The sequence below is a fragment of the Schistocerca cancellata genome, chromosome 4, assembly GCF_023864275.1.
Source record: "Schistocerca cancellata isolate TAMUIC-IGC-003103 chromosome 4, iqSchCanc2.1, whole genome shotgun sequence".
Lineage (NCBI taxonomy): Eukaryota > Metazoa > Arthropoda > Insecta > Orthoptera > Acrididae > Schistocerca > Schistocerca cancellata.
Window position 1 is genome coordinate 732699101 of NC_064629.1, and position 8203 is coordinate 732707303.

The following is an 8203-nucleotide window of genomic DNA, read 5'->3' on the forward strand; positions in this document are numbered from 1 at the left end:
AGAGATAGTTCACTGACAAATTACGCTCTCATTTGCCAAGACGATAGTTAGCATAGCCTTCAGCTACGTCATTTGCTACGACCTAGCAAGGCGCCATTATCATTTGCTGTTTATCTTGTGATGCATGTGCCATCGGACCGATGTTCACCAATTGTGGATTAAAGTTGAGTATTCCAGCAGCTACCTATTATTTTTGCTAGTATAATTACTTTACCTGTTCCAGACCTCACGCCAGCCTGCGTGAGTTTAAGCGCGTGCCTTTTGGCTTCCTCGCATAGTGGCTTGGCTGTCTTGCCAAGTCACAACAGTCCACCAACCCCGTGCCTTTGTTCCATTGTTGATAGATCTTGCTGTAACTGTTCACCATGCTCATCAGTTATTTCAGTGCAGTTTTCTGGAAAAAAAATCGAAATGTAAGTGGAAGAAGTGCATTTTGAGTGACATCTTGAAACCTAAACAATGATACTTAGACAGCTGGTTTTTCACCAGCTCAACAAATTACAGCTCTTCTCGTACCCAAGATATCATGCACAACACTTTCAAAGGCTTCCTAAGCTTGTTTCTTATTGCCCTTAAGGAGAAAATCAAAGTTTTGGTCCATAATAGTTTTACAAATTAGAAGACAGGAAAAGGAAAGCCAAAGTTTTAAATTTTCCATTTAAGAAATTGTTCATCCAAGAGAATCGTACAAACATCCCACAGACTCTCTTGTCATGGGCATAGTCGTGGGCATCCCTGACATAGAGAAGCAACTGAAACAGTTGAAAACAAATAAGTCACCAGGTCCAGATCGAATACCAATTCCGCTGTACAGAGAGTACTCTGCTGTATTGACCCCTTAATTACCTTGCATTTACTGTGAATCTCTCACCTGCTGTAAAGCCCCAAGTGACTGGAAAAAAAGTGCAGGTGACTCTTGTGTGTAAGAAAGCAAAACTTTGTGCTACAGATTAGTTACTTGGCATATTGTTAATACTGCAGAACTGTTCAGAATTTCTGTCTTTGAGAATTCAATATGTTGTGAAGCAGAATATAACTGCAGTCAGAACCTCTGAATATGTTGGTATGGGATTAAAGAAAGACTGGATAAGTTCATGGGGATCTCTCCCACCATCCATACTGTATGGAAGTCAACAAAGCATCAACAAGGCTTGCTGGAGATCTGTGACAAGCAACTAGCGCACCGAGAAATGGAACTGCTTGTTCTTAAAATAACACTGCACATACATCTCATGAGTTACATAATCTCCATGATGCAGCTCTTCCTGCTCGTATTGTCACATACCATATATGATTACACAGGACTCACTATTGCATGTTTTTTTCTAATAACACCACAAACCAGTAGATTTAGCGTTTATCAAATATGTAGATCAACAAATCAGACAGGTAGATTGTGAACATGACATTAGCATCTAAAACCATATCTGTATATGACTATAAAACACAGTAATGCATACACATGTTGATAATTATAAAACACACTGAAGTGGGTCTCAACTGACACCACTAAATGTTGCTTCATACCATACCTGTGAGGTCCTTCACTTGATTAGACAGGTCAACAATGAAAACCAGATAAAGTTGAAAACAGCTATTTCTTTTGTATTTTGGGCTGTGAAAAATGAATATGACATTCAAAACATGTCATTTCTCTCATTTCTGAGATACAACAAATAACTGTGTTTTTACAATGCATAAGTGTGGGACACTTGCTCACATTAAAATACCAATGAACATCTTATTTATTTCATTGTATATAATGTTTTGATTTCATTATCTGTGTGCAACTTGCTTGTAGTGAAACACAAATATCTGTTTGTTCTTTCATTTTGAATTTGTGAGCAGATTCTGCTGAAAAGGCCATAATGTTGCACAAAAGCATAAAACAATCTGATCAGCTTGAAGTTAGCTTTAGTTTCCCTGGTGGGGCAGTATAATTGACAGGCACAGAGTAGCACTGTCCCAGTTGTTACAAATACGGAAAAAAATTATGCATAATGTACTTACAAAGTGCAATATTATACACTATTCAGTTAATAGTAGACACAGAATTGTTGACACATAAAGAACAAATGCCATTTGGCATTTAGAACTATTGTTGGAGAAAATGTATCAAAACTCACAAGAAGACCTACATCCAGATACTGGGTTTAGCAATGTCTTAATAGCCATAGCTATAAAAACTTGAGCAGTCACAACATGTCAATTGCAGCACCTATAGCAGACTACTCCTTTAGTTTGCAACAACAAATGAAGTAAGATTCAATGCCAAGCAGGAGAAAGTGGCAATTGAAAACCACAGAAAACATAGGCAGTGCAGCCTTGTCCCCTAATTTTAGACCTCCATAGTTCAATAAGTATCTGTTGCCTCAAGATGTTCAAAGTGGCATGTTGCAATGACTGATACTTATTGAATTATAGGGCTCTAAGGTTAGGGGCTGACACTGCATGGCCCATATTTCCTGCAATATTTGATTGCCAGATTCTCTTAAGTGGCTTGTAAATCCAGCTTCCTTTTTTGTTACAAATCTAAGGAATGACTATACTGTAGATGCTGCAGGTGGCATGTTTTGACAGCATACATTTATTGGATTATAGAGTACTTCAATAAGTGCTATACTGTTCGAGTCGTTCTTGGATACAGCTCATTCCTAGCTTTTAAGTGAGTATGTTGGCATACCTGCCACCAAACAGCAGGAATCAAATCTGAAAATGAAGTTATATGCAAGCTGGTCCAATTCTGATATATCTGTGGTAATGTGACTTTTGCCAGTTGGAAATGGCATATTGCAACACTACTGATGACAGTCTATCACCGTTACTTTTGTGTGAAGTTATGTGGTCAACACAAACTAGTGTTTGCCACAGTTATGGCTTTGCAAATTTTAATTGATGAATGAATAAAACTGGATGTTCCAAGCCCTTTGCCATCACTATGGTCTGGAGGGAGCTGACCAGTTGTGAAGGTAACTGCTATTTTGCTTGCTATTCACAAAGGTCTATATTGAATGAAGAGGTTGAATATTACATACCCCAACATGACTTCAGATATCTGCAAGTTCCATATGGGGATCATCTGTCTGTACTGAATCAAGTGGACAATTACAATCTGAAGGCAGAAGTCGATGAATCCAAAATAGAGAAAACATCTTATCAAGACCCTAACATCACACGATTCTGATTTAACAGCTGAATCAGTAAGTGAGGCATACAGAATAACTCAAGGTGAACCAAGTGATTTAATCCAAAACCTAGAACAATCAAAATAGAGTTTCTACATTCTAAGCTGGAACAGTGGAGTCTGCAAGAACCTCATCCTGATGTGTCAATTTACAGGGCACAGGAGAAAGATTTCATTCAGTATTTTAAAAATAAGAATAACCTAAATGCCCAGTGTGATGTGAATGATTTAACAACAGCTTTGAATGTGGTGCAGGGACCAAAGGGCTGGAGGCTATTCAGAGATGCATCAAAGCTTAGTTTAGAAGCTGTGTTGCTGCATAATGGGAATTGTATGTCTTCAACTTATGTAGTCCATGCTATCCATACGAAGTAGTAATAACAGTTGGGTAATTGGTTAAGATTTTTTAATTGTAGTTTGGTAGTGGTAGAATATAATTTTAGTAGTAGGGTATCTGTAGAATTAGCATTTTTTAAATATTTATAAGTACTGGAAACAATTAATTAATACTTATATTTACTACTATCTACAAAACTACATTATGGACTATATTAACTTTCTAGATAATAGGCTGTAATATCAAAAAGAAATAACTAAACAAATATCCTTATGAAGAAAATATATGACAGTAAGAAAATACTTCTGGAGGCAATTAAGTAAAAAAGATGCCATCTAGGAGATTTGTAGAGGCCTCAAGATGAAATACAAAAAATACGAGTATTTTCTATGTGAGTGTGACAGTTGGGATAGAGTGTAAAAGTTGGGTAACATATGTACACTACAGTGAAAAACATTGGTATCAAAGGGAACATCTGTGACTTAGATATCAGAACGTCCAGCACAGTCTGCTGGTAGATCAAAATAAAATTATTCTGGTGCCTTTATGCATCAAGTTTGGTCTAACAATGAACTTTGTAAACAGGATTAACAAGGACAGACATGCTTACAAGTACCTGAGAGACAAATTTTCATTGATGAATGAGGCACAAATGATGGAAGGAATCTTCACTTCTCCTTTAATCTTGGATTGAATATCTCTTATTTTTATGTCTTTTGTTATATACTTTTCTTCTTTGGTAATTTATTATAGAGAAGATTATATATCAGGTGAGGAAACATAAATTGTTTTAATATTTATTCTTTCAATAGGTTTTCTAATTATTAGTCCTAATTTGACTAGAATTTTATTAGGCTGATATGGTTTGGGGCTGGTTTCTTATTGTTTATTTATTTATTAGCAAAATGTAAAGTCTTGTAGTGCTGGTATATTAACTGCATTGTCTAACCGGATTGGTGATGTTGCTATTTTAATTTCTATTGCTTGAATATTAAACGTTGGTGGTTGGAATTATTGTTATTATTATGACTTTATTTCGAGTTCTTATGAAATAAAGCTTATTACTATATTATTTTGTAGCTGCTATAACTAAAAGAGCTCAAATTCCTTTTTCTTCTTGACTTCCTGCTGCTATAGCTGTCCCTACTCCTGTCTCTGCTTCAGTTCATTCTACTACTCTTGTTACTGCTGGGGTGTATTTATTAATTCGTTTTACACCAATATTAGAGACTTATAATTGTGGCTGGTTTTTACTTTTAATTGGTTGTTTAACTAGGTTTATGGCCAGATTGTGGGCAAATTTTGAGTTTGATTGAAAGAAGATTATTGCTCTTTCTGCTTTGAGACAACTTGGTTTAATACTGAGAATTTTGGCTATAGGTTAAGCTTTCTTTCTTTCATTTGTTGGCTCATGCTTTATTTAAAGTATTATTATTTATGTTTGCAGGTTCAATAATTCATAATTTAAAGGATTCTCAGGATATTCGTTTGATGAGTCCTGTTGTTAATTTTTTACCTTTTACTTCTGGTTGTTTTAAAGTTTCTAGTTTTTCTTTATGTGGAATACCCTTTTTGGCCAGTTTTTATTCAAAGTATTTAATTCTTGAGATGGTTTGTTTAATATGAATTCACTGTTTGATTTTTTTCTTTATTTTTTTCCCTATAAGTTTAACTGCTTCTTATTCCTATCATTTATTTTATTATTCAATATCTGGGGATAATAATTTTGTCAAGATTTTCTTTTGATGACAGGGGTTATCATATTTAGTTTGCTATAATTAGTTTATTATTTGTTGCTGTTTTTGGTGGTAGCCTTTTGTCTTGGTCAATTTTTCCTATTCCTCATGTGATTGTTTTACCTTATTATTTGAAATTTTTAACAATTACTGTTGTTGTTTTAGGTGCTTATTTGGGTTAACTTATTTCTAAGTTTGATTTTTCTCATAATTTATTTTCTTTGAATATCCTTTCTTTTGTTAGAGTTGCTGGTTTTGTATTTACATACTAAGTTTGTTAGATATATACCTTTAAAGTTGGATTATTATTCATCAAAGGCTTTTGATTATGACTGGGGTGAATTATTAGGCACCAAGGTTTGCACAGATTATTTATTACTTTAATTAATTATATTCAACGTTGATCGACTCAATTTTTAAGATTTATCTTTTAACTTTTATTTTTTGAATATTTATTTTAGTGATATTATTTTTCATGTATGTACCTAAATAGCTTAAAATTAGACCATGACACTGAATATGTTAAGGAAATATTTTTATTTTTAGGTATTTATAAATATAATTTACGTTTTTTTACAGTGAAAATGTAATGTTTTATTTAAACTAAATAAATGTTACAAAATGTTAACGGAGTTTAACAGCTAATATAAAAGTTAGCAGCTTTCATATTGTTTTTACATATCGTTAACTGGAACTTATAGTTCAATTTTATTATTAACTGTAATACGCTTCTTTCTGGCTTCAATTAATAAAGAATAATGGTACATTATTTACCAACCTTTCAGGTCCAAACTGACTGTAATATTTCGCATCTTATTCTATTTAAGGTGAATTGATTATATCAATACTTTTTGACTGGAACCCAAATGTTACAGTTAACTACAACCCTTTATTCTGCTCATTGTAGAGCTCCTTGATTTCATTCATGATATAGTCTTCCTAATAGGACTAGAATGAAGAATATTTTTGATACTGTTCAGATAATAATGTCTGATGTTTTTAAAATAATTACAATTGGCAGAATTAATGTAATTTCTACATCAAAGATTAGGAAAATTACAGCAATTAATAAGAATTGGAGGGAGAATGGTAATTGTGCAGATATTTTCGGGTCAAATTCACATTCAAAAGGTGATATTTTTTGTGAGTCATTGATTAATTTTCCTTGATAATGCTGTTGCGAGGATTATAACGATTATTGCAATAATAAATACAATAAAAACTCTTGTAGATAGGACTAGGATTCTTTTTCTTGATTTATATCAATCTTTCTGATTGGAAGTCAAGTGTACTATTTATACAAGAAAAACAATTATCTACATCATCAGTAAATGGAGATATATAGGAATAACCATACTACATTTACGAAGTGTCAATATCATGCTGCTGCTTCCAATTCAAAGTGGTGTCTTGGTGATAACTGGTTTATTGAAAGTCGAAGTAAGCATCTTGTTAAAAAAGATTGTTCCAATAATTATATGAAGTCCATGGAACCCAGCTGCAACAAAGAATGTTGATCCATATACTGCGTCTGTCGCTGATAACCACGCAGTTGAGCGCCCCACAAACCAAACCAACCTGCATCTGTGATAGTAAAAGGTACTTCTCAATATTCATATGCTTGAAGTATTGTGAAATTTAGCCCTAATAATACTGTGAAGAATAAAACTTGTAGTGCTCATGTTACAGTTACCCCTGAGGCTAAAAGAATAGCTGTATTAAGTTACTGAATTTGTATTGGATTAAAAGGTTGAATTCCTATTGGGGGGTCATAGTATTCCTAATTCAGTTGTTGGTGGTAGTCTTCTGTTGAAAAAAGCTCAGAAGAATGATACTAAGAATAAAACTTCTCATGCAATAAATAAAATTATTCCTCATCACAATCCAATGGATACAGATCCTATATGTAATCCTTGATATGTTACTTCTCGAACTACATCTCAGCATCATTGAATTATTGTTAATAAAGTAATTCCAAATCCAGTTATGAATAGGTTAATATTGAATTGATGGAATCATTTTGCTAATCCTGATACTAGAACTATTGCTCCAATTGCTGCTGTTAATGGTCAAGGTCTGTGCAAAATGGCTAAGCATGGATGGCTAGAGGACAAATGTAAGGATGTAGAGGCTTATCTCACTAGGGGTAAGATAGATACTGCCTACAGGGAAATTAAAGAGACCTTTGGAGAAAGGAGAACCACTTGCGTGAATATCAAGAGCTTTCACGGAAACCCAGTCCTAAGCAAAGAAGGGAAAGCAGAAAGGTGGAAAGAGTATATAGAGGGTCTATACAAGGGTGATGTACTTAAGGACAATATTATGGAAATGGAAGAGGATGTAGATGAAGATGAAATAGGAGATATGATACTGCATGAAGAGTTTGACAGAGCACTGAAAGACCTGAGTCGAAACAAGGCCCCAGGAGTAGACAGCATTCCATTAGAACTACTGACAGCCTTGGGAGAGCCAGTCCTAACAAAACTCTACCATTTGGTGAGCAAGATGAATGAGACAGGCGAAATACCCTCAGACTTCAAGAAAAATATAATAATTCCAATCCCAAAGAAAGCAGGTGTTGACAGATGTGAAAATTACCGAACTATCAGTTTAATAAGTCACAGCTGCAAAATACTAACGCAAATTCTTTACAGACGAATGGAAAAACTGATAGAAGCTGACCTCGGGGAAGATCAGTTTGGATTCCATAGAAATGTTGGAACACGTGAGGCAATACTGACCCTACGACTTATCTTAGAAGAAAGATTAAAGAAAGGCATACCTACATTTCTAGCATTTGTAGACTTAGAGAAAGCTTTTGACAATGTTGATTGGAAAACTCTCTTTCAAATTGTGAAGGTGGCAGGGGTAAAATACAGGGAGCGAAAGGGTATTTACAATTTGTACAGAAAGCAGATGGCAGTTATAAGAGTCGAGGGACATGAA